Source organism: Cyprinus carpio, chromosome B6, assembly GCF_018340385.1.
Source record: "Cyprinus carpio isolate SPL01 chromosome B6, ASM1834038v1, whole genome shotgun sequence".
Lineage (NCBI taxonomy): Eukaryota > Metazoa > Chordata > Actinopteri > Cypriniformes > Cyprinidae > Cyprinus > Cyprinus carpio.
In genome coordinates, this window is record NC_056602.1 from 12,365,613 (window position 1) to 12,390,033 (window position 24,421).

General features: G+C 37.6%; 1 protein-coding gene across 6 annotated transcripts in view; it reads right to left on the reverse strand.

Moving 5' to 3' along the window:
- The window catches only part of tns1a (tensin 1a), a 121,779-nt gene that overhangs the window by 89,483 nt on the left and 7,875 nt on the right, over positions 1–24,421 (reverse strand). The gene's annotated exons all lie outside the window — the stretch shown is intronic.

Below are 24,421 nucleotides of genomic sequence, written 5' to 3' on the forward strand. Positions count from 1 at the left end.
GAAGAATGGCATCTATGCTCATATTAGTCTGTTTCTCTCTTATTCCGAGGTCACCGTAGCCACCAGATCCAGTCTGTATCCAAGTCAGAGGGTCACTGCAGTCACCCGGATCCAGTATGTATCCAGCCCAGATGGTGGATTAGCACCTAGAAAGGACCTCTACAGCCCTGAAAGACAGCGGAGACCAGGACTAGAGCCCCAGAGACAGATCCCCTGTAAAGACCTTGTCTCAGAAGACCACCGGGACAAGACCACAGGAAACAGATGATTCTTCTGCACAATCTGACTTTGCTGCAGCCTGGAATTGAACTGCTGGTTTCGTCTGGTCAGAGGAGAACTGGCCCCCCAACTGAGCCTGGTTTCTCCCAAGGTTTTTTTCTCCATTCTGTCACTGATGGAGTTTTGGTTCCTTGCCGCTGTCGCATCTGGCTTGCTTAGTTGGGGACACTTCGTTTACAGCGATATCGTTGACTTGATTGCAAATTATTGCACAGATACCATTTAAACTGAACTGAGCTGCATGATGACATCACTGAATTCAATGATGAACTGCCTTTAACTGTCATTTTGCATTATTGACACACTGTTTTCCTTATTAATGTTGTTCAGTTGCTTTGACGCAATCTTTTTTGTTTAAAGCGCTATATAAATAAAGATGACTTGACTTGACTTGACTTACAGTACCCACTAAAACAGATTTCAATTCCAACCCTGCTCCAACACACCTGTGTGTAATTATCAAGTAACCCTGAACACCTTGATCAGCTGGTTCAGGGGTGTATTCCAGAAACCAAGGTTAACTTACCATCTGCTAAACCCTAAACTCTCGGTTGATTAACCTAAACCTTGCTTACTTGAGGTATGTTGGATCCAAAAACGAGTCCAGGAGTAAGTTCATTCAACACATGTTAGTGGCAGAGGCGGACAAAGTACACAACTTCATTACTTGAGTGAAAGTACAGATATTACTGGTCAAATACTACTCCACTACAAGTGAAAGTTGTAAAGACAGGCTTTTACTTAAGTAAAAGTATGAAAGTACATGCTTTTAAAAGTACTTAAGTATCAAAAGTAAAAAGTAAATGTATTGTTTTATTCTCACATTGTTGTATACTTACAATACCTTATGCCACTAATGCAACCTACTGAATACACTGATTAGCTTGTATTATCTTTGGAATTAAGAGCTTTTATGTTACCAAACCTATAGAAATGGAACAAATGAATGAAGATAATCATCTTTATTTTTTATTTAACACTCCTACAGCTATATTGAACTCATTTTAATACTTGTTTAAAAGTTACAAAGTTCTTTTTCAAAGAGATATTGAAGGATATGATATGGTTCAATTTAGGCAAACACTGAAAAGAAAACAAATCTTTAGTCTTTTCAGAAAACTGGAACATACTCTATCAGTATGGCCATTGGTGTGCACGTTGTGCCAAAGAACCATCTTTTTGAATTTTGCCATCAACTGATCAGTGCTCAGAAATAGTGAACTTCACAACATTTGGCTAGTGTTGGGTATGGTTCGAATTTTAGCGATTCTAACTCTGATTCTGCTTATTGATTTAAAACATTTTGACCTGTGTGATCATTTAACCAACTTATTGATCATTTGTTTGTAAAAAAAAAAAAAAAAAAAAAAAAAAAAAAAAAAAAAAAAAAAAAAAAAAAAATTATTTACAGTATGTTCAGTGTTTTGACAATAAAATAATGTTAATGAGTTATATACTTCCTTGACTAGTTGCAGAATAAAATAGGTTTCACAGACAATTGGACGAGATTTTGGGGCAGACCTGACCTGTTGAAAAGAGATGGTTTTCGTCCCTCCTGGGGTGGTGCCGCTCTTCTGTCTAGAAATATGGCACATAGTCTTAGAGTTTGCACTTGACTAACTGGGGCCCAGGTCAGGAAGCAGACAGACTGGCTAAACCGACCATCTGCTAGTCGCCTCACGCCACAGAAATCAGTTCATTCTCAGCACAAAGAGACCCTATCACCTAGATATCACACTGTAGAGACTTCTCCCCAAGCTAGAATATACAAAAAAATTAAGAGTAACAATTATATTGATGTTCAACAAATAAAAACAGATGTAATATGGATAAACAAATGATAAAGTTTGGCTTATTGAATGTCAGGTCCCTTTCTACGAAAGCACTTTTTATAAATTATATGATCACTGATCATAACCTAGATGTGCTCTGTTTGACAGAAACCTGGCTAAAACCTGATGATTACATTATTTTTAATGAGTCTTTGCCCCCCAAGATTACTGTTATAAACATGAGCCACGTCCAAAAGGTAAAGGGGGACATGTTGCTTCAATTTATAACAATGTTTTCAGTATTTCTCTGAGGACGGGCTTCAACTATAACTCATTTGAGGTAATGGTGCTTCATATAACATTATCCAGAGAAACACGTTAATGATAAATTTATTAAAGAATGTGCTGATTTTATATTCGAGTCAGTGCTAGTTGCAGATAAAGTTTTAATTGTTGGTGATTTTAATATCCATGTTGATAATGAAAAAGATGCATTGGGACCAGCATTCATAGACATTTTGAACTCTATTGGGGTAAGACAACACATGTCAGGACCTACTCATCGTTGAAATCATACTCTAGATTTAATACTGTCACATGGAATTGATGTTGATGGTGTTGAAATTATGCAGCCAAGCGATGATATCTCAGATCATTATTTAGTCTTGTGAAAACTTCATATAGCTAAAACTGTAAATTCTACTCCTTGTTACAAGTATGGTAGAACCATCACTTCTACTACAAAAGACTGCTTTGTAAGTAATCTTCCTGATTTATCCCAATTCCTTAGCATATCCAAAACCTCAGAACAACTTGATGATGTAACATAAACTATGGACTCTCTCTTTTTCTAACATTTTAGATACAGTTGCTCCTTTACGCTTAAGGAAGATTAAGGAAAACAGTCTGCCACCTTGGTATAATGAACACACTCGCACCCTAATGAGAGCAGCCTGGAAAATGGAGCACAGCTGGAGGAAAACAAAACTAGAGGTATTTCATATTGCTTGGCGGGAAAATAACCTATCCTACAAAAAAAGTGTTAAAAACTGCTAGATCTGATTACTTTTTGTCTCTTTTAGAAGTAAACAAACATAACCCCAGGTATTTATTCAATACAGTGGCTAAATTAATGAAAAATAAAGCATCAACAGTTGTTGAAATTTCCCAACAGTACAGCAGTAATGACTTTATGAACTATTTTACTTCCAAGATCGATACTATTAGACATAAAATTTTAACCATGCAGCCGCCAACTAAAGTATCGCATCAGATAGTGTGCTATAGGTCGGCTGAGAAACAATTCCACTCATTCTCTACTATAGGAGAGATAGAACTGTATAAACTTGTTAAATTATCTAAACCAACAACATGTATGTTGGACCCTATTCCATGTAACCTCCTAAAATAGGTGCTTCCAGAAGGCATAGATCCTCTTCTGACTATTATTAATTCATCATTGTCATTAGGATAGGGATCTCCAACCCTGCTCCTGGAGAGCTACCATCCTGCAGACTTCAGTTCCAACCCTGCTCCAACACACCTGTCTGTAATTATCAAGTAGCCCTGAACACCTTGATTAGCTGCTTCAGGTGTGTTTGATTGGGGTTGGAGCTGAAATCTGCAGAACAGTAGCTCTCCAGGAGCAGGGTTGGAGACCCCTGCATTAGAATATGTCCCCAAAACCTTCAAACTGGCTGTTATTAAGCCTCTCATCAAAAAAACAAAACTTGACCCCAAAGAACTAGTTAATTACAGACCAATCTCGAATCTCCCTTTTCTGTCCAAGATACTAGAAAAGGTAGGATCCTCAAAATTATATTCCTTCTTTGAGAAAAATGGTATCTGTGAGGATTTCCAGTCAGGATTTAGACCGTATCATAGATTGTAACTCAATTAGAGTTACAAATGACCTGCTCTTATCATCTGATCGTGGTTGTACCTCTCTATTAGTGCTATTGGATCTTAGCACTGCATTCGACACTATTGACCACAACATTATTTTGAATACACTAGAAAACTTTGTTGGCATTACTGAAAGTGCATTAGCATGGTTCAAATTGTACTTATATGACCGCCATCAATTCATAGCAGTGAATGAAGAGATATCATATCGATCACAAGTGCAGTATGGAGTACCTCAAGGCTCAGTACTAGGGCCATTACTCTTCACGCTTTACATGTTACCCTTTGGAGATTTCATCAGGAAACACGGTGTTAGCTTTCACTGTTATGCTAATGATACCCTGCTCTATATTTTTTCGCAGCTCTGCAAAATATACCAATTTGAAAAACTAACGGAATGCATAGTCGATATAAAAAACTGGATGACGAGTAATTTCTTACTGCTAAATACTGCTAAAACATAGGTGTTAATTATAGGACCTAAAAACTCTGCATGTAATAACCTAGAACACTGTCTAAGATTTGATGGCTGCTTTGACAATTCTTCGTCATTAGAAACCTAGGTGTGCTATTTGATAGCAATCTTTCCTTAGAAAGACATGTTTCTAGCATTTGTAAAACTGCATTTTTCCATCTCAAAAATATATCTTAATTATGACCTATTCTCTCAATGTCAAATGCAGAAATGTTAATCCATGAATTTATGACATCAAGATTAGATTATTGTAATGCTTTATTGGTTGGCTGTTCTGCACACTTAATAAACAAACTCCAGCTGGTCCAAAATGCAGCAGCTAGAGTTCTTACTAGAACCAAAAATTATGACATATTAGCTCCACTTACCCCCAGCCACATCACAAGGATAAAAGCTAAATATACGTAGAAATAGTGCATCCTTTTGGCGCGGATGGGGGTGAGTGGAGGTAAGTGATTAATGACAAAATTTACATTTTGGGGTGGAGTATCCCTTTAATGTAGTGGAGTAAAAAGTATGATACTTGTCTTTCAAATGTAGTGAAGTTGAAGTAGCAAGTTTCCAGAAAAAATAATACTTAAGTAAATTACAAATACTCAAAAAGTGTACTTAAGTACAGTACTCAAGTAAATGTACTTCGTTACTGTCCACTTCTGGTTAGTGATTAACACACAAGACATTCTGAGCAGAGAATAAAGAAGGAAGAATTATATTGTTGGTTTGATGCTAATTATATAATAAGTCATATCAGATATGTATTTTTATTATAGAAATACATTATAGAAAATGCAGACCCAGATGTGTAAGATGATAATATAAAATGAAATAAATATATAATATAATATAATAAATAAAAAATTAAGTTGTTATAATAGTGTTTTATAATATATAGGTAACGTCTCTAGGTTACGTATAAAACGCTTTGGAAACACCTGCAGCATGCCTGCAGGCGGCTCTGAATATTACAGTAGGTGGCCATCCAAAATGATGGTTCTACCACCGCATTTGCAGCTTTGCCTCACCGATGTGTTACATTTGACGGCTGCAGTCGGGGAAAATGAAAGAAAAACACTGTAGTTAATTTAATATTCACAGATGAAAGTTTAGTACTTATGAAGTTATGTGCGTTTCTTAGAACGAATTCAAGCAGGATAAATGTCAAGCCTATGAGCCTGTGCTTATATTTTTTTCTACACCATATTTTAGATTTGACACATTTAAATAGTGTGCAGTATTATTTATATAATATGAATTATGTGTTATATTATTCAAAAGAAATTGTGGTTTACTTTCACATGCAAAGTGATAGCCTATTTTAGTGAGCTAGGCTTGCGTGTTTTATAAATTATTTTCTTTATTTTAGTAAAACGTGAGGCACTGTATAATTTCGCTCCCATTATTTAGGCCTAACTAAAACAAGAAATTAATAAATTAAACCTGCACGATTTAGCTAAATCATTGAAACTCTAAAGAATGGACGGATTAATAAAACGTCCTCACATAACGTGTAAACATTTTACTAGTTAGACTTTTTCCAAAGACTTTTTCCAAACTATAATTCCTGACTAAATGTATAATCAAGTGAAATATTATGAAGTTTCAATAACAATATACACTACTATACCATTCAAAAGCTTGATGTAAATAATATAAATGTAACAATAAATGTAACTGTAACAAATGTAACAATCATTGCTGTTCTTTCAATTTATCCCCCCTAAAAAACCTAAAAAAAAATATTCTCAGCTCTTTTCAACATTAATAATAATAATAATAATAATAATAATAATGATGATGATGATAATAATAACAATAAATGTTTTTTGTAGAAAATAAGATTGTTAAAAGGATTTCTGAAGGATTGTGTGACTGGAGTAATGATGCAAAAAATTCAGTTTGAAAGTCAGCTTTGATTTTTCCTAATAAACTGTTTAACTGCACTCACAAGTGAATATTAAATTATGTTGTTGGATAATTAAATATATTCTAAATAAACTACAAACATAAAATTATATAGATTTATTTTGTCCTCACATTCTTTCTTGTAACTCATCCCTCTCAGTGACACAGCTGACTGAATGGCTCATTATGCAGCTCATTATGCAGGCCTTTGTCTTCTCAGGTGTGAATTCATGATAGTTGACGCCTACTCGCATATGGCTTTTACCAACAAAAAATGTCTTAGAAAATTTAAATCAATATATTGTTTTCTGTAAGTGAGTAAACAAGATGATTTTCACATAATTTAGAAAAAAAAAATTCTAGGCTACAAGCTCCAGTTCTCAAAATTCCTGGGAACCAATTTTCTGTATGTGTTTTATTGCCTTATTCAAGTGATTTAACATTTTTTAGTTTTTCACTAACCACGCATAACATTTTTTTTTCTCAAAAAACACAATCATGTACATACATGCTGCTCACATATTATTATAGCCTAGTTTGTGCTGATTACAGTGAGATTAGACTTTAGCCATTTAGATATTTATAAGAAACTGAAAAAAGCACAAATGTCAGGGCATGACAAAACTTCTCCAGGCCCCAAAAATACCCTTAGACTCCAGAGGGTTAAACTCAAGTTCTCTCATTATAATCAACAAAATGCACACGATGTAAAAAATAGCTTCATTAATTGACAACTTCAGTGATTTTAAAGAGAGTCCTCTTTACTTGCTTTCATATAATTTAAGTAAAAATAAAATAAATAAATAAATAATAAAAATTAATAAATAAATTGCAGCCGCATTAAAATTCAGGTGTGTATAATATTCCGTAAAATATCAGTGCAAGATTTGCGGCGGGCATGATGCTGCATTTATTCTTATTTGTCTACATATTTTATCTTCATTACAAATCTTTTTTGGTTTTATTTTGAATAATTGCATGTTAAAAAAAAATGATTTTCTTTGTAATGCATGTGTTTGTGCGAAAATTATTAATGCGCGTGCATGACAGGGAGGCGCCATCTCGATCACTTGATTTTTTTTCTGATAATGAATTAACTTAAAATTGGGGTGTCTCACATACATGAGAAATATATCTATAGAAAGCTTGAAATGTCTTGTAAACGAATCAATTCAAAACGAAAGCATAATGTAATCTGTGAAGGTTGCATTTCTCTCTAAGGCACATCCATGTGGAGAGAGCCAACAATGTGAATTTATCTTCCAGCCGACAAGAAAACATTTGTTTATTAATAAATAATTAAAATGTCTCCTTTTTCACAATTATTAAGCTACTTCTGCCTGTGCTTTGTGGCAAACTTAATGCATGTGCTTGAGCGTGGAATATATTAAGGCTCATTATGGATTATAGATGTAAATTTAATATAAACCTGCGATTAGTTGAATAATGACAAATGAACGACTAGTAACTAGAAAAATCTTACGTGGGGGCAGACCTATTGAATACCCTCTAGACATCTCTGTTAAAGTTTTTAAAGCATTTTATACGCGTTTGCATAAATTCTGCTTTCAGAAAGGTCCGTAATGGAGAGATGCCTTAACACTGATTTTTTCTCTGAAACACAAAAACGAAAATTGAAATAAAATTGATATCTTATGTTTTGAGAATGGCCAACCCTTCTCTGCAGATATTGTTGCTTCTGGTTTGTGCATTGTAAATCACATAAAGTCTACAAAATATAATGTCTCCCAAAACTCTGGTGTTTTTTGTCACATGTGTAACACATATGTATTCCCAAATCTAAAATAGCCTATAAAACATGTTCATAGACGGATACTTTACTGATGTCTGGACTCTGTTTGGGATTTAGAAAAACATAAAGAGGTGGTTCAATATATTGGTTAAGAATAGGCTACATTCTGTGAGAATTTATATTTCACACTCTAAAAAATATTGTATGGACACAACAAAATAAAATTAATGCAACAGTTTGCATCTTTTTCTTTTCTTTTTTTTTTGAGTTAAGGCAACTTCCTCTGAAATTAAATTATAATAACTAATAAACTTTATTGCGCTATATAGTAGTCAACATTTAAAGTGGATCAAACCTTTCTTTAAAGTTGTTCTAAAACCAATGTCCTAAAACCTGCTCTGCAAGTTTGAAACCCCCATAAGACACTGTCCATATGAAAGAGCAAGAAATTCACACCTTTATTTCAACCCCCACAAGCTATACAGAACTACCCCCAACAGCCCCCTCCAGCTGAACAGAACTCGGTCTGTTTTTTGCCCGCGAGGAACGGTGTGTTGTCATGTTACTGGGCTGAAACATGCCTGCACTCACAGCAGCCGTTCTCTTTTTATTCATTATTTTCTCGCAGCCCATATTATTAATTTCAATAGACCAAAATAATAACAAATTATCAATTGATAATTAATCCTTATTTTTGTGAAAATCATTGTTATTTGTGATCGTAAGTGTTTGAGGAAGGCTTTAAGACCAAGCGGAATCCTCCGTCAGCTGCTCTCGTTTCACAGCGAGCGTGACTCGCGCTAACTGACTCAGCTTCACCATCAGCGGTTTGATTTTACTAAATCAGTTTGAGCGAATACAACTCATTGATCATGAGCCTAACATTTAGCACAGCAGGAAAACATTCAGTCTACCTGAAGGAAGACGTATTTCATTGTGCTAATGCTGTTAAATAGAGACTAAAAAAAAAAAAAAAAAAAAAAAACCCAAACCTAGTGTAGGCTATTCTTAAACTTGGAGCTCATTATATTGAAGTACAAATCCAAACACCAGAAGCAACCTACAATCTGTAAGTGTTTTTTCATTGAAAAGTATGCATTTTATTTATTCACAGGCTATATGGTTGAAGTAATATTGTAGTATAAAAATTTAATGTGCCATTGTTTAAAAAATGCTTTATTGACTGTTTCATAAGTAGACCTTCAGTTGTTAATGCTTTAAAATCCCATGCCATTTGTAATTTCATAGTATTTTCCCCTCCTAAATTACTACCCCAATTCTATAATATTATTTATAAAGCCCTGAATGGTTTAGCACCTCAGTATTTGAACAAGCTCTTGTTACATTATAGTCCTCCACGTCCGCTGCGTTCTCAAAACTCTGGCAATTTGATAATACCTAGAATATCAAAGTCAACTGCGGGTGGGAGATCCTTTTCCTATTTAGCGCCTAAACTCTGCAAAAACGTACCTAACATTGTTCGGGAGGCAGACACACTCTTGCAGTTTAAATCTAGATTAAAGACCCATCTCTTTAACCTGGCTTACACATAACACACTAATACGCTTCTAATATCCAAATCTGTTAAAGGATTTTTAGGCTGCATTAATTAGGTAAACTGGAACCGGGAACACTTCCTATAACACCCGATGTACTTGCTACATCATTAGAAGAATGGCATCTACACTAATATAAGTCTGTTTCTCTCTTATTCCGAGGTCACCGTAGCCACCAGATCCAGTCTGTATCCAGGTCAGATGGTCACTGCAGTCACCCGGATCCAGTACGCATCCAGCCCAGATGGTGGATCAGCACCTAGAAAGGACCTCTACAGCCCTGAATGTCAGCAAAGACCAGGACAACTAGATGAGCCCCAGATACAGATCCCCTGTAATGACCTTGTCTCAGACGACCACCAGGACAAGACCACAGGAACCAGTTGAGTCCTCTGCAAATCTGACTTTACTGCAGCTTGGAACTGAACTGCGGGTTTCATTTGGCCAGAGAAGAACTGGCCCCCCAACTGAGCCTGGTTTCTCCCAAGGTTTTTCCTCCAACTGTCACCGATGAAATTTTGGTTCCTTGCCGCCGTCGCCTCTGGCTTGCTTAGTTGGGGACACTTCATTTACAGCGATATCTTTGACTTGATTGCAAATGATTGCACAGATACTATTTAAACTGAACTGAGCTGCATTATGACATCACTGAATTCAATGATGTACTGCCTTTAACTGTCATTTTACATTATTGACATTGTTTTCCTAATTAATGTTGTTCAGTTGCTTTGACACAATCTGTTTTGTTTAAAGCGCTATATAATTAAAGGTGACTTGACTTGACTTAACAGAGAATCATACCTGCAAGAACTCCAGCACTGAACCAACTGGGCAGTTAACTGGGTCGAACTGGCGGTTGCCGCGTCAAGAAGTGAAGGTTCACTTCAAGGAGTACAGTTTCCACATGGAGGGAAATCTGGACTGGAGAATGGTCTCAGCAACCTCAGTTGATAGACTGGAACTTATGAGCTGTGTCTCCTCAGGGGCCACATCCACAGTTCCAAAAACTCCCGGCGGGGGGAAGGCCCCGCCTAAGAGAGGAGATCCCTCCTGACAAAAATCTTCCAGGGAGAGTCATCAAGAAGGGAAATCAGGTCCTAGAAGTGCACTTGGCCCGGCTACCCATTTGGCAACACTCTCTCCAGAACTCCCGGAAACCCGAGTGATCGGGGAGAGGCATACAGACGAAGCTTCGGTATCCGTCGGCAGAGGTATCCATCGTTAGCATATGCAACGACAAGGAGTGCCTAACACCGGGCCCTGAGACAAGAACCAAGGCCTTCTCCACATGTCTAAGGCACAAAAGCATTGCAGTGTGACCTTGATCATGTGAAGTGGGTTTCCCCTCAAGGGAAAACACCAGGCCAAAAGGTCACTCATGAACAGCAGGCCAAAAGGTATCTCATTGGACGCAGCTGCCATCAGACCCAGCAGTTTCTGAACCTGCTTGACAAGTGAGTGACCGGCCTTCTCTCACTCTTGCGACTGCTATGAGGGTCGACTTGATCCGAGCAGGAAACAAATGTGCCTGCATTGCGGTCGAATCCCACACCAAACCCAGATAAGGATTCTTGTCTCTGTATAGTTCATATTAAAGCAGTTTCAGTGCAGTGCAGCTTTGTTTACAGCGGTAACCAAGGAAATGCTGTATCTGGTGTTCCAGAGCTTTGTTTCATTCAGGCTTGTAGTTTAATTTCACAAAGCTTGTCAGAACATTATGTTTTTGCTTCAAATTGGGTTATTATTAAACCAAATTATGTGTATGATTACTATTATATAACTAAATGATATGAAATGATATAAATATGTATATGAATTATATAACTACAATTAAATAACTGTAATTACAGATTTAGGTTAAATAAAGATGTCAGTCTTAATTTTTTCTTTTTAAGAATAAAATCAACGAAAAAATAAACTAATTCTACTGTTTCTAATATTCTGTATGTTGCTCAAAAACAAAATATATTGTGTCCAGTGGAATTTTTTTTTTTTTTTTACCCAGTCATTTAAAAATAACACATTTCAGAGCTGTAACAACAATACTGTGATATCACGAAACCATGGTATTTTTGCTTAAGGTTATCATACCGTCAAAATCTCATACCGGCCCATGCCTAGTCTCCACACTGCCAGAGAGTCTACTAAGGTAATCAGTCCCTTGAGACTGACCTCTGGTGTACTTAAAATGGCTAGCCCTGAAGCTTAGAACTGGCAGGGGACAACCAACCTAGCTGCTCTAGAGACCTCTTTGGAGGTAGCGAGCCTCCCAGATCCGTTACGTTTCCGGACGGAAGCTGAGAGAAGCGCTCCATGGAGACCACTGTGCCCTGAAGCACCGGAGGTGGCAGGGTTTACAGACCAATCTCCTGAGGGCACTGAGGAGAGATGGGCATTGTATGATGAGGTGTACACTGCTCTTCTCTAGAGGGGCCCACCCTCAGAGGTCCTGGGCCATAGGCGTGAGGACATTTTAGTCGAAGAATATTCAGCAAGAATGACGGTCCGGAGATCCGCCTTCTGTTTAGAAGCCTTTGGCCTGAGAGCACCACTCTGACTCCCAATACTCTGGGGGTGTACGAGAAGCAACGCTTCCCAAATGAGGAGCTGGACCACGGCTGAGGCTGCTCCTGTCCCACTGACCTCATCACCCTCCACGGAGGAAGAGAGGTGTGCTCTCATTTGAGATTTTTTTTTTCCCAAGAGCTCACTGCATTTGGAAAGTGGGGGAGGAGAAAGGGTGAAGCCTGTCTCCGGTCCCTAGCGAATAATATTGTACTGGCCTCGTTGAACCCACATTCAATTGTCCAATTGTTAAACACCTTCACGCAATAACTCCCGGAACCAGTCAACCAGTCAACAAGTTGATGTTGAGAGTGTAACTTTATTACATGATGAAACTGTGTGAAACTGAAAATACATACACTGATAAGTTGCATATTCTATAACAGTATTCTATATTACGTATGAGCATAACCAGTGCTTATAGTGACTACTCAACTCAACCAATGAATTCACTATATCTTCAAAAATATGATATTAACTTATAAAATAATATCACATGAAAGATGAGAGAATATGTACTGTAGTGGCAAGCATAAACATGCCATCCCAAATAACACCAAATAAGCATCTTTAACTACACAAATTGCACTGAACACAATCATGAGTAATGACAAAACAAGATGACTTACAGGGAATGCCTTATTAATAACTTTTAACGGAGGATGTCTTTGGATTAATGAATGCCCATAACATGACACTCTCTGCCTCTGATTCAGTCTCTTTTTGATGACATCACAAAATGTATAGTCTAATACTGATGAGGTCACTTTCTAATTTCTTGCTTTACCTCATATGACCACAAGAGGTCGCTTGGCTATGCCAGGACAATCCCCGCTATCTCAGTCGCCCTATGGCTCAGCAGCAGTGGGACTGGAACCGGAAGATCACAAGCATGGACATACTCCCATGGCGCTTTTCCACTGCGTGGTATGACTCGGCTCAGTACGGCATGGCTCAGTTTGCTCACGTTTTGGTAATGGTACGGTTCACTTGGAACCTCAACCGAGGTGGTACTAAAAAAAGTACCAGGTACCAGGTACTGTTCCCAGTGGAAAACTCCCCAAAAGTGAACCGTACCGAACCGTACCGTGCCGTACCATTCAGTGGAAAAGCGCCACTAGAAAGCTGACTGTGTGAGCTCCGCTCCAAAACAGTCTAAAATGCTGCCTGCTCTCGTCCTTATATGCTTGTCTTTCGCCTTGACATGACTTATGCTTTTACTGGGACAGACAACAATAAATAGAACTGACACACACAGAGCGCTTCGCTGAATGACAGAAGCAGCCGCTATATCCACCGCACGTGCTTTTAAGCTCCCTGGTCTCTACGTCACCCCACCCTTGACATCTCGCCCATCCATTGGACTGATTACATACGTGACCCAAATCTTTCCATGCAGTTTGAGTCTGTGAACTATTATATATGTCAATAAAATAAATATATTAACCATATTAGAATAATATATTACCTTTTATATTACTTATATTAGTGCTTTATAATTATTATATATATATTACATAGCTGTATTGTAATATTAATATTGTGCGCAATCTGTCACACACATCTCGTCAGTAGGTCATGCATGCACTGATAGAGCTGTAGAACCTACCTGAAACAGAACCTACTCTGGAGCAGGTTATGCTCAGAGAATAAGTTGCTTCATACCCTAAAAGTTACCTCCATTTTTGGATGTCACATAACCTGCTTTCTGGAATACCCCCTAGGTGTGTTTGATCGGGGTTAAAGCTGACATGCACAGGACAAAAGTGGACACAAGCAGCTCCCATTTTGTTGTATAGAATTTTTTTATTTTAGCAAGTAGATGTTCAAGTGGAAAAATTACACTTAATGAAGTTCCTTAAAATTTGGGTTGAATGAAAAATTGTGTCCTTAGGTGATTATAGAAATAACTGTCTGTGCTATATTGTGGACATAATCAAGGCTCTGCCGCACATTGTATCTTACAGTTAGCATGTCCTCATACCTTATTGCTTGAGTATATGTAGTGTATGTAATGAAATTGCATCATCCTCTAGGGAAGCTAAATTATTTGTCTTTTCATTTAGGAAGGTAGAAAGTGTGTATTTCCCACTTATATTGGCCATCCATGTTACTGGAATGATGAGAAAGCATGCAGACCCTGGTTCCAGTCCTGAGCTTATGGCACCCTCATAGATACTGGTGGAATTCAGAGAAGGTCAATATTCTAAGGTCAATCCTAAATCAAATGCAACACATCCATTTGTGGTTTGCAAGATCTGTGATGCAGCAAAGATGCAGCTACAATGTTTGTGCCTTCCCCTTTTTCCTTTACACTCTTATATCATCCTCTCTGTGTCCCCCACCCCCTTCCTTTCCCTCTCTCTTTCTTTTCTATTTTCCTCTCTTATTCAAGTGCAGTCCTCTCTCAGGCAGCCCACCCCCCAGTGTTTAGTTCCCTTTTTCTATTTCCCTCCTCCCTTCTCTGCCAGGGTCTCACATTCTTCCATCTCGCCTGCATGCCTGCTTGCTTATGTCCTTGCTAACGTTACTTAAATTTTTCATTGCCCCTCTACTTGCTATCTTTTGCTACTCTCTTTCCTTCAACTGCTTAACTTGCCTGAATTCCCAGAGCAGCCCATCACTGAAGAATCTTCTGGTTTTAAAAAAGGAATAGAGGATTGAAAGCTACTGTCTCTGTCAAAGAATTATATTAACTGAACAGAAGGTTTCTCCCCCTGCAATTTGATGGTCTGTCAACATCCTGTGCAACTATTGTCTCACTTAGAATAATTGATTGCTGTTAATACTAAGCATTATTATCAGCCTCTGCAAATTACTGATTTGTCACGACATAGAAAAATGGGTAGTGCTGTCTTTTTTGGAGATACAATTTCTGGAGTTAAAAATGTTTAAATCAACAGAACCACATTGAAACAAAGCTATTCACCCATGTTTGTCCTTACAAATATGAAAATCAAATGATCCTGAGTTCTACTTCCTGTTGTAAGCACACAGGAAAATGACGATTCTCTTTATCTAGGATAATACCATAAAAGTATGAATTAATCATTTGTGTAAAGTCAATCTTTGCTGAGTACTGTCTTTGATGTGTAGGACCCAATGATTTCCACAATTCAGCATGAATTCAATGCTGAAAGAATTTCAGAATCCAGTCATAAAAATTATTGCAAATGAAGTATATCAGATGTATTACCTACTGTCACTACATGATTTTTTGTTGTAAAGGAATTGTTATATTTTAATTGATTAAATTGATTAGTGTTATGTATCTATTTGACATAATTTTTGGTGATGATGATTAAAATATAAAATGTAGAATTCACATTCTTAATGTGCAGCTGATAAATGCAGCAACTATGTGATGCTATCATGTAAATATGGACCAAAATCTCTAAGACATGTTTCCAGAACCTTATTGAATGGCACACAGCAAACAGTATAGAGGTATATAATAGCCTATGTGCACTGCTGCAAAGACACAGTTGAAACAAGTTTCAGCCCAAAATACCGAACAGATCATTTATTGTAATAGCTGGAAAATGTCATTTTTGGGGTGTGTCTAAAAATGTGCTGTTTTGGAGTATATCCCTTTAAATGCAAATGAGCTGCATATTCCCACCCCGTCTCCAGAAGATGGCGCCGTGTATACGTCCCTCTGCATTGCATATCTACAGCAATAAACAGCCGGTAGAAGCAACATAACTGAAAGCAAGAGAACCGGTGTTTAGCCGTACATATGAGAAGCCAAATGCACTGAAAATGGAACGAAACAGTGCAATGTTACAGAGCTTGTCGTCAGCACGGATCAATTGACCAAGCGCTGCGCTGATCAGTTAAAAAAGCCTTAATGTACATCCAAAAATATGGTTAAAACGCTAAACACTATAACGGCATGACATTCACAAAGGAGTCTGGAGTGACACACATATTTAGGTCAATTTTGAGGCGCATTACCTTGAAAAAAGAAAGTAATCCACAGTGTCCTCAGCAGCTCAGATGTTGGGGAAAAAAAAGACTCTTATTTTCAGTCTTAAAAACAAAAACAGAGCATCGGGATTGCTTGCGAGACATCGTTGACGTTACAGCTGCTTGAGCGCTGAGAGAATGGATGACAGTGAACCACCACTCAGGGCGGAAACTATAGCAATGAAGAGCTGTCAATCATCCCCCATGGCCTGGCCCTATACAATGTGACGTCAAAAAAACTGAAATAATTTTATATAAATTTATGCTTTCATTGGAGCACCTAACCCCACCCCTACCCTAAACCTACCCATTTCTGAACAATATAAAACAAGTAACAGGCCAATATAAGTGCAGTCACAGGTATTTATTGCAAAAACTGACCATAATCAAGCAGTATAAAGCATAAAAGTATTACAAACAAGGCGTTTTGCATTCCAAGTGTTCTGAAGCCATACAATATCTTAATGCGAAAGAGAGAGTAAAAATGATCCCGCTCTGTTAACACGCTGACATCTCATTCAAAAAGATACTCCTGTCTCGTGGCATTACGCAATTGGTCACAAGACACACACGAGCCAATAGCATTTCACAACCAAGGCTGATGTAAGGCTTCTTCTGGCAGCATTTTTTTAACTCATGCACAACAGCACACAGGATAAGCTTTACGGTGGATGGAGACGGCAATCGCGTCTATTCTCACAAATCAATTTTTTGCCTCAGAATATTATTATTAATTTATTATTATTATTATTATTTTTATATATAAATTATGACGCTATTTGTATCTGCCAGTTATATCTTGTGTTTTATTGACAAATGGTAGGTTTAGGGTTGGGTTATGTGCTTATAAATGTTTAAATAGTGTAATATAAATAAAGCTGTTGTGACTGTTTACATTGAAAAATCTCACCCCAACATGAATGCAATAATGGCTATATTATTATCCAAAATATTATTTAATCATGATGATAAAATTCCAAGTACCTTTCGCATTGGCATATTGATGCCAAGGGTTTCTTTAAAGCAATGGAGGTCGGTGCATGTTGAAAAATTATGCTAAAGGGGTACCCTGTGAGTCAAAAAGTGATGCCAAGGGGGTCATGTCCAAGCATCAAAATGTGACAAGTTTATAGTGAAAATGTGTTGCTTAAACTTAACCATACTGCCAAACCTGTCTGTATCCCACCTCAATAGCAGCAAAAGTGTTTTGCAATACAATATGAACACAATAAGTACAATGTACTCATTTTCTGTACTCATAGGCCTACCTAATATAAAGTAGGACCAAATATATGTATACAGTATATAATATGATCACATTATATTTTTTACAATAACTTGAATGAATGGGCAAAAATTATGAATTCACAAGGTCAAGACTTTGTTAACCTGTCATTTTATTATATTATGTTTATGTCATTATATTTGACAAGGGAAAAAAAAAGTATTTTACTGATGGTTTCAATTCATGTTTGAAGAAATGACAGCCTCAAGGCCAGTCAAGCACTGCCATTGAATTCAGTACCTCCTTAAAGGGATAGTTCACCCAAAAAAATAAAATGCTGTCATTAATTACATGTCGTTCCAAACCTGTAAGACCTTTGTTCATCTTCCGAACACAAATTAAGATTTTTAATTATTTATTTATTTATTTTTTACGAAATCCGAGATATTGTTAGTGATAGGGAGCTATTCCTTTAAGCTTTTTGAAAGCCTGACCTGCTTGGTAATCTGTCTGGGCTGTGCTTTCTTATTCAGGCCTAATAACTAGACCAAAAATATCCTCACTGCCATTTTATGCACTGGTTCTCTACCCTACCTACTCATTGTTTGAGAATTTCACCTTTCTGATAAAGATACCCTGAGGCTAGGATGTACCATAGCTTACAAGCTCTAAGATATATGTGTTCATGGATTTTGGTAGTAGCCATATTAGATCCATTCTATATGCATAAAGGGGACAATGATAATAGGGAATGGTATCAGTAGGCAAGCAAGAGTTTTTTTTGAGGAACCTTCAGTGGCAGAACTTCCAACTGAAAGAACAGTTTGACACTGGCCACCTCGCAACTGGCAGAACAGCTTGACATTGCTACTATCTAGGTCACTGGAAGCATGTGATCTGCTATTATGCTTATTCTTCCTTCAGAAAATGAATGTCCTCTGCTGTCTGCTGTGTTAAAATTACACTGATCCACTCCAGAAAGAGATGGCTATAATATACATGCACTCCCACTGGTCCCACCTCTCTCTCATGGCGATCCAGTTAAAGATGTTGAGGTATGCTACCCTGTCATTATTCTGTGAGTTTTGTCGAGAACGGATGCACCATCTGACAAGAAATTGGATGTGATTTGTGCACTATGGCTTCTGTTCCCAGATGCCTCACCATTGTGCCACACAATGTCCGTCAGCCATTGTATTATTTTGTTGACCAGGCCAGGAGGGGAAAGGATTCCACCTACAAGTATAACCACTAAAAAAAACAAAAAAAAACAAGCATGCCTACCTTCTCCATCAGTGTAGCAGAAAGACAAGACACAAGATAGTGTAGCAGTATAAAATTACTGTGGAGGGAACTTTATTAAAGGTTTAGGCAAGCGTAGAATGAAGATAAGGATGTGCTTGAGGTGTAATTGAGGTCCTCGTGGGTAGAAGTCTGGTAGATTTACAAAGTGTGTGGTCAGTCTGAACCTAAGAGGACAGAGACAGACATGAGACTTCACCAGGACACAATGCTCAGTGATGCGCTCTTTGTGGAGTACTTAAATAGATGCAGTGCAGGTGAGGATAATTAAGCTGCTCTTCTTGGGAAATCATCATTTCCCAGGGTAACACAGGCATCTCAGATGAAGGCTCACCACAACTATAAATGCAATGCAGTCAAAGGTGTTTCTGACTACTTTTATATGTGATTTCGGTGACTGGATCACAAAATGTTTTGGACCCTGTTTACACTTGTATTTAGGACTGTCCATTTGATCCGTTCTTTCTTAATACATCTAAGATGATTTGAAAGATGCCGGATCTTCTAATCATGATAACTGATATCTGGCTAATTTGGTTCTTCAAATGAATTTGCGCATTTGATTGAAATAATTTGGATTAAGTTGTCTAGGATTGCTGCGTGTTCTTGTGTTTCCCCAAAAAAGCAGATGTATCGATACTTGAAACAGTGATCAGCAATGCAGCGATTGGCTGGAGGCAAGTCAGCAATGTAATGACATTGTGAAATTAAAAAAGACACCTGACAGAAAACTTGACAAATTAAGGACCTTTACAAGGAAATAGCCAAGCGAACAAAACTACATAAATGATATGATAGATAAATGAAATATGCACTGTTTATTTTTATTTCTTTTGATATGTGACAGCATTAATTAAAGTTTCTTAAGGGGCAAGTTATCTGCATCTCCTGTGCTTCATCAAGCCACTCCCATAATAGCTGTCACCACTTAAATTAATACATGAATCAGATTAACTGTATACCATGTGTGTAAAACTCAATTTGATCGCAAATTTATTTGGTCGCAAATGAATCAATGAGTAAAACTGGCTATAGTCTATAATGTGTATAGTGTTATAGACTAAACGCCATTATTCTTTTATTTTTAAATTAATTTTTAAATAATTATTTTCAGTTATTGGAACAATAACAATAGTGTTGGAACAATAAGTGTTGTAATAAAGTAGCGGGGGCTGGGAGAGATTTTAAGTATCAATTCTACTTGAAAAGATTCAATCTAATCTTGTTTACATGAAATAAGACTGCTCCCAAACAGGTTTAATCTTACAGACTTTTTGCTATGACAGCAACTCTTGGATAAGCTTTGAAGAATCAACCAATCCAAGATCATGCCAAATCGTCAACATTCAAATCCAGCTAACTGAGTTAGTGATGTACAAAGAACAGACCACTGAATTTTGGCCATTCATGCTTGGCTCTTTAAAGGGGTCATATGATGCTATTTAAATTTTTCCTTTCTCTTTGGAGTGTTACAAGCTCTTGGTGCATAAAGAAGATCTGTAAAGTTGTAAAGACTAAAGTCTCAAATCCAAAGAGATATTCTTTATAAAAGTTAAGATTTGTCCACGCCCTCCTAAAACGGCTCATCCTAACACGCGCCTACATGTCTACCTCATGATGTGGGAAGATTTGCATAACACTGACCAAATGTTTATACAAAGAAAGAAGGCATAACTTTTATTCAAACGTGAGTTTTGATCAGTGTAGAGTAGCATTTGTTGTTTGTCGTTTCTCCAATAGCAAATGCAGACATGGTTTTATGTTTACGGGGCGCGATGTCCAAACGCAATGTGTAAAAACACAGTATAAGTCATTATAATCAGTAATTATGTCCCCACTGGATGCAACAAACGCCTTGTTTATAATGGGTTATAATGTTTTTGTCTTGTCACGCTGGGACACAGCATCACAGTATGGTATGGCAGCGTTTCCCAATCCCAGTCCTCTTATCACGTACAACGTTTGTTCTATTCGACCATAAGTGCACTGCGAAGTGGACATGACCAGATATTCCGCCATGATACCAGTTCGAAACAAGTTTACATTCTCTGGCCTCTTTATTAAGTACACCTATTCAATTGCTTGGTAACACAAATTGCTAATCAGACAATCACATGGCAGCAACTCAATGCATTTAGGCATCTAGATGCGGTGAAGACGATTTGCTGAAGTTCAAACCGAGCATCAGAATGGGGAAGAAAAGGTATTTAAGTGACTTCGAAGGTGGAATGATTGTTGGTGCCAGACGGGCTGGTCTGAGTATTTAAAAAACTGCTGATCTACTGGGATTTTCATGCACAACCATTTCTAGGATTTACAGAGAATGGTCCAAAAAAGAGAAAATATCCAGTGAGTGGCAGTTGTGTGGACAAAAATGCTTTGTTGATGTCAGAGGAGAATGGGCAGACTGGTTAGAGATGATAGAAAGGCAACAGTAACTCAAAAATAAATAAATAAATAAATGAAAATACCCACTCATTACAACCAAGGTATGCAGAATACCATCTCTGAATGCACAACACAACACAACAAACCCTGAAGCAGATGGGCTTCAGCAGCAGAAGACCACACCGGGTGCCGCTCCGGTCAGATAAGAACAGGAAACAGAGGCTACAATTCGCACAGGCTCACCAAAATTGGACAATAGAAGATTGGAAAAACGTTGCCTGGTCTGATGAGTCTCGATTTCTGCTGCGACATTCAGATGGTAGTGTCAGAATTTGGCATAAAGAACATGAAAGCATAGATCCATCCTGCCTTGTCTCAACGGTTCAGGCTGTTGGTGGTGGTGTAATGTTGTGGGGGATATTTTCTTGGCACACTTTGGGCCCCTTAGTACCAACTGAGCATCGTGTAAACGCCACAGCCTACCTGAGTATTGTTGCTGACGATGTCCATCCCTTTATGACTACAGTGTACCCATCTTCTGATGGCTACTTGCAGCAGGATAATGCACCATGTCACAAGGCTCAAATCATCTCAGACTAGTTTCTTGAACATGACAATGAGTTCACTTTACTCAAAAGGCCTCCACAGTCACCAGATCTCAATCCAATAGAGCACATTTGGGAGGTGGTGGAAAGGAAGATTTACATCATGGTTGCACCTGACAAATCTGCAGCAACTGTGTGTTGATATCTTGTTAATATGGAGCAAATTTTGTGAGAAATGTTTCCAAGACCTTGTTGAATCTATGCCACAAAGAATTAACGCAGTTCTGAAGGCAAAAGGGGGTCCAACCCGGTACCAGTAATGTGTATCTAATGAAGTGGCCAATGAGTGTATATGTTCCATTCAAAGGGCATTAAAGTGTGCGAGACATGAATTTAAATTGTATTTATTTACAGAGGTATATGATGTTACACTCGTCTGTGTGTGAAGATGCTGGGATTGGGAACCGCAGGGGCATAACATTTCCATCACACGTTTGAGGCATTCAGCCAATCACAACGCACTTGATAGCTGGCCAATCAGCGTACACCTCGCTATTCAGAATGATGAGCTTTGTAAAAATTGATGCGTTTCAGAAAGGCAGTGCATAGAGGAGAAACAATAATGTACATTATGTGGAAAATAAGGTGTTTTTTTTCTTCTTTTTTTTAACCTTAAACCACATAAACACATTGCATTACACCAAATACACAAAATAATGTTCTTTTTTTAGCAACGTCATGTGACCCCTTTAAGTGCTGCTGGCATCTCTTTAATTCGTTTTTGCTATTTTGATATCGAAAATATAGAAGGCTAATTTTGTTGACTATATATGTTGGAGCGGTAATGTTTAGAGCACAAATTTTGTTGGCAACTCCTTTTAAAATCACAATTATATCTTATACTGTAACTTTATTGAATGAAAAATAATCTGGTTGTACCCCTTGATTTATACAACTGGAGGGCCACTATCCTGCACTTTTTAGAACACACTTGAACCAGTTAATCAATGTCTCCAGGATCATTAAACATATCCAAGCAAGTGTGAAGCAAAACTCTGCAGGATATTGGTTCTCCAGGAGCAGGATTTATCACAGACATCATATTCAGGCCAATCTTTTAGTCTCTTCCAACAGAGACAAAAGGCTTGTCCAAATACCCTCACTTGTGGTCTTGGCCACTTAAGAGCACATGCAGGAAGTAAGTGCGCAAGACTGTCCCAGGTCTTAAAAATGCCAAAGCTCAGTGCCCTTAATGCACAATAAAAACCACACTCTGAAGCAGAGGTCAAGTTAACTGAAAATTCTCCGCCATTAGCCCTATTCGGACGGTAATTGTTTCTTAGGGGGATGTAAGTGATTTACAGGGGGTATTTGGTCATTTCAATGCTGTCTGAATCCAGGATCTCAGTGTTTTACTCTCATCACCCCCATAGAATTCCCCGGCCGAATTACCTACTGTTTTTTGACAAACACCAAGGTCTTGTGATAATTTAATTGCCATCCAAATCCACATCTCTGAAATCAATTCAAAATTCAGTGTTTAAATCCTTTGTGAGCATTCCTGAGCACCGTAAGGTAACGTAGTACTTTCGGTGTAATTTGCATACATTTAATTCTGAAATGCTGGAAAGTATTTAAAAGAACAATACTTCATATCTGATCCACCACAGCAACTAGGAGCAGAAAGAGAGGAAAAGCACGTAAACATGAAATGGGTCCCCCAAAACACCAGGGGGGCTCTCAAAGTTGATTTAATAATACTTTCGTTTTAGAATTTGGCCAGCGGTTATGAAATCATGAATGTTAATTTCTTTTAATGCAGTGCGCTGTTGCCCTTTCTATGTAAAAATTCAGTCAAATCATGTAACGAGAATGTCATACTGTCTCTTGCTCGAGAAAAAATAAAAAATAAAAAAACGAGTTGAAAGCGTAATGAACCACGGAAGAGACAATGTTTCTCAATCACTTTCCGTGAGCGTAATTCGAGACAGAGTGATCAAGGACAAAGGCGTTCCATTCATTTATAACTTGTCCCCGTTTTGCATAGAGCCCCCAGATGTCTATGATCGGCACTGGTTTGATTAAGCACAGGCGAGTATCCACTACTAGTAAAGCGAAAGATGATCAGTTCATTTGCGCTGCTGCTTGGCTAGATCTGAGGTGTCTACAGCAATCTATCATTCCACATTAAAGAGCACCAAAACTGTATTTATTACATGAATTGCCTAATAAAATGGACAGAATTTGAAACCTGAGACTTTTTCATATAAAAAGTAACAACGGACAAAGCTTAGACCATTGCGATTTATTGGATGGGAGGCACACTATATGTAGGCTACTGTGCATTCATCAAAATGAAAACAGCATCGATTGGGATTTAAGAATTGATAGTGGTTCATAAAAATGAGAATCTATTAAAATAGAGAAAGGATTTTTTTTTTTTTTTTTATACCAAACTGTCACTGACAATGTGGTGTTGAACATTAAAAGTGACGCACATCTCTTTTCAACTGTTCTCTTCATAAATGCATAAGCCTAGCCTATATGCTTGTCCTCTAGGTTCATTATTAAAAATGAAAATGTGGTCAAAAATAAAAGCAATTAAATGTGTTATTATAATTAAAATACATAAATACAAATATAATTAAAATGACGAGTTATAATAGATTATGATGGAATTTTTATGACCCTGTCCATTAAAATGACGCAAAATGTTAAAGTCTAACGCAACCTCTGCTCTGAAATGGTATTCGAGGCTAAGAGTACCCCTTCATGCATCATGATC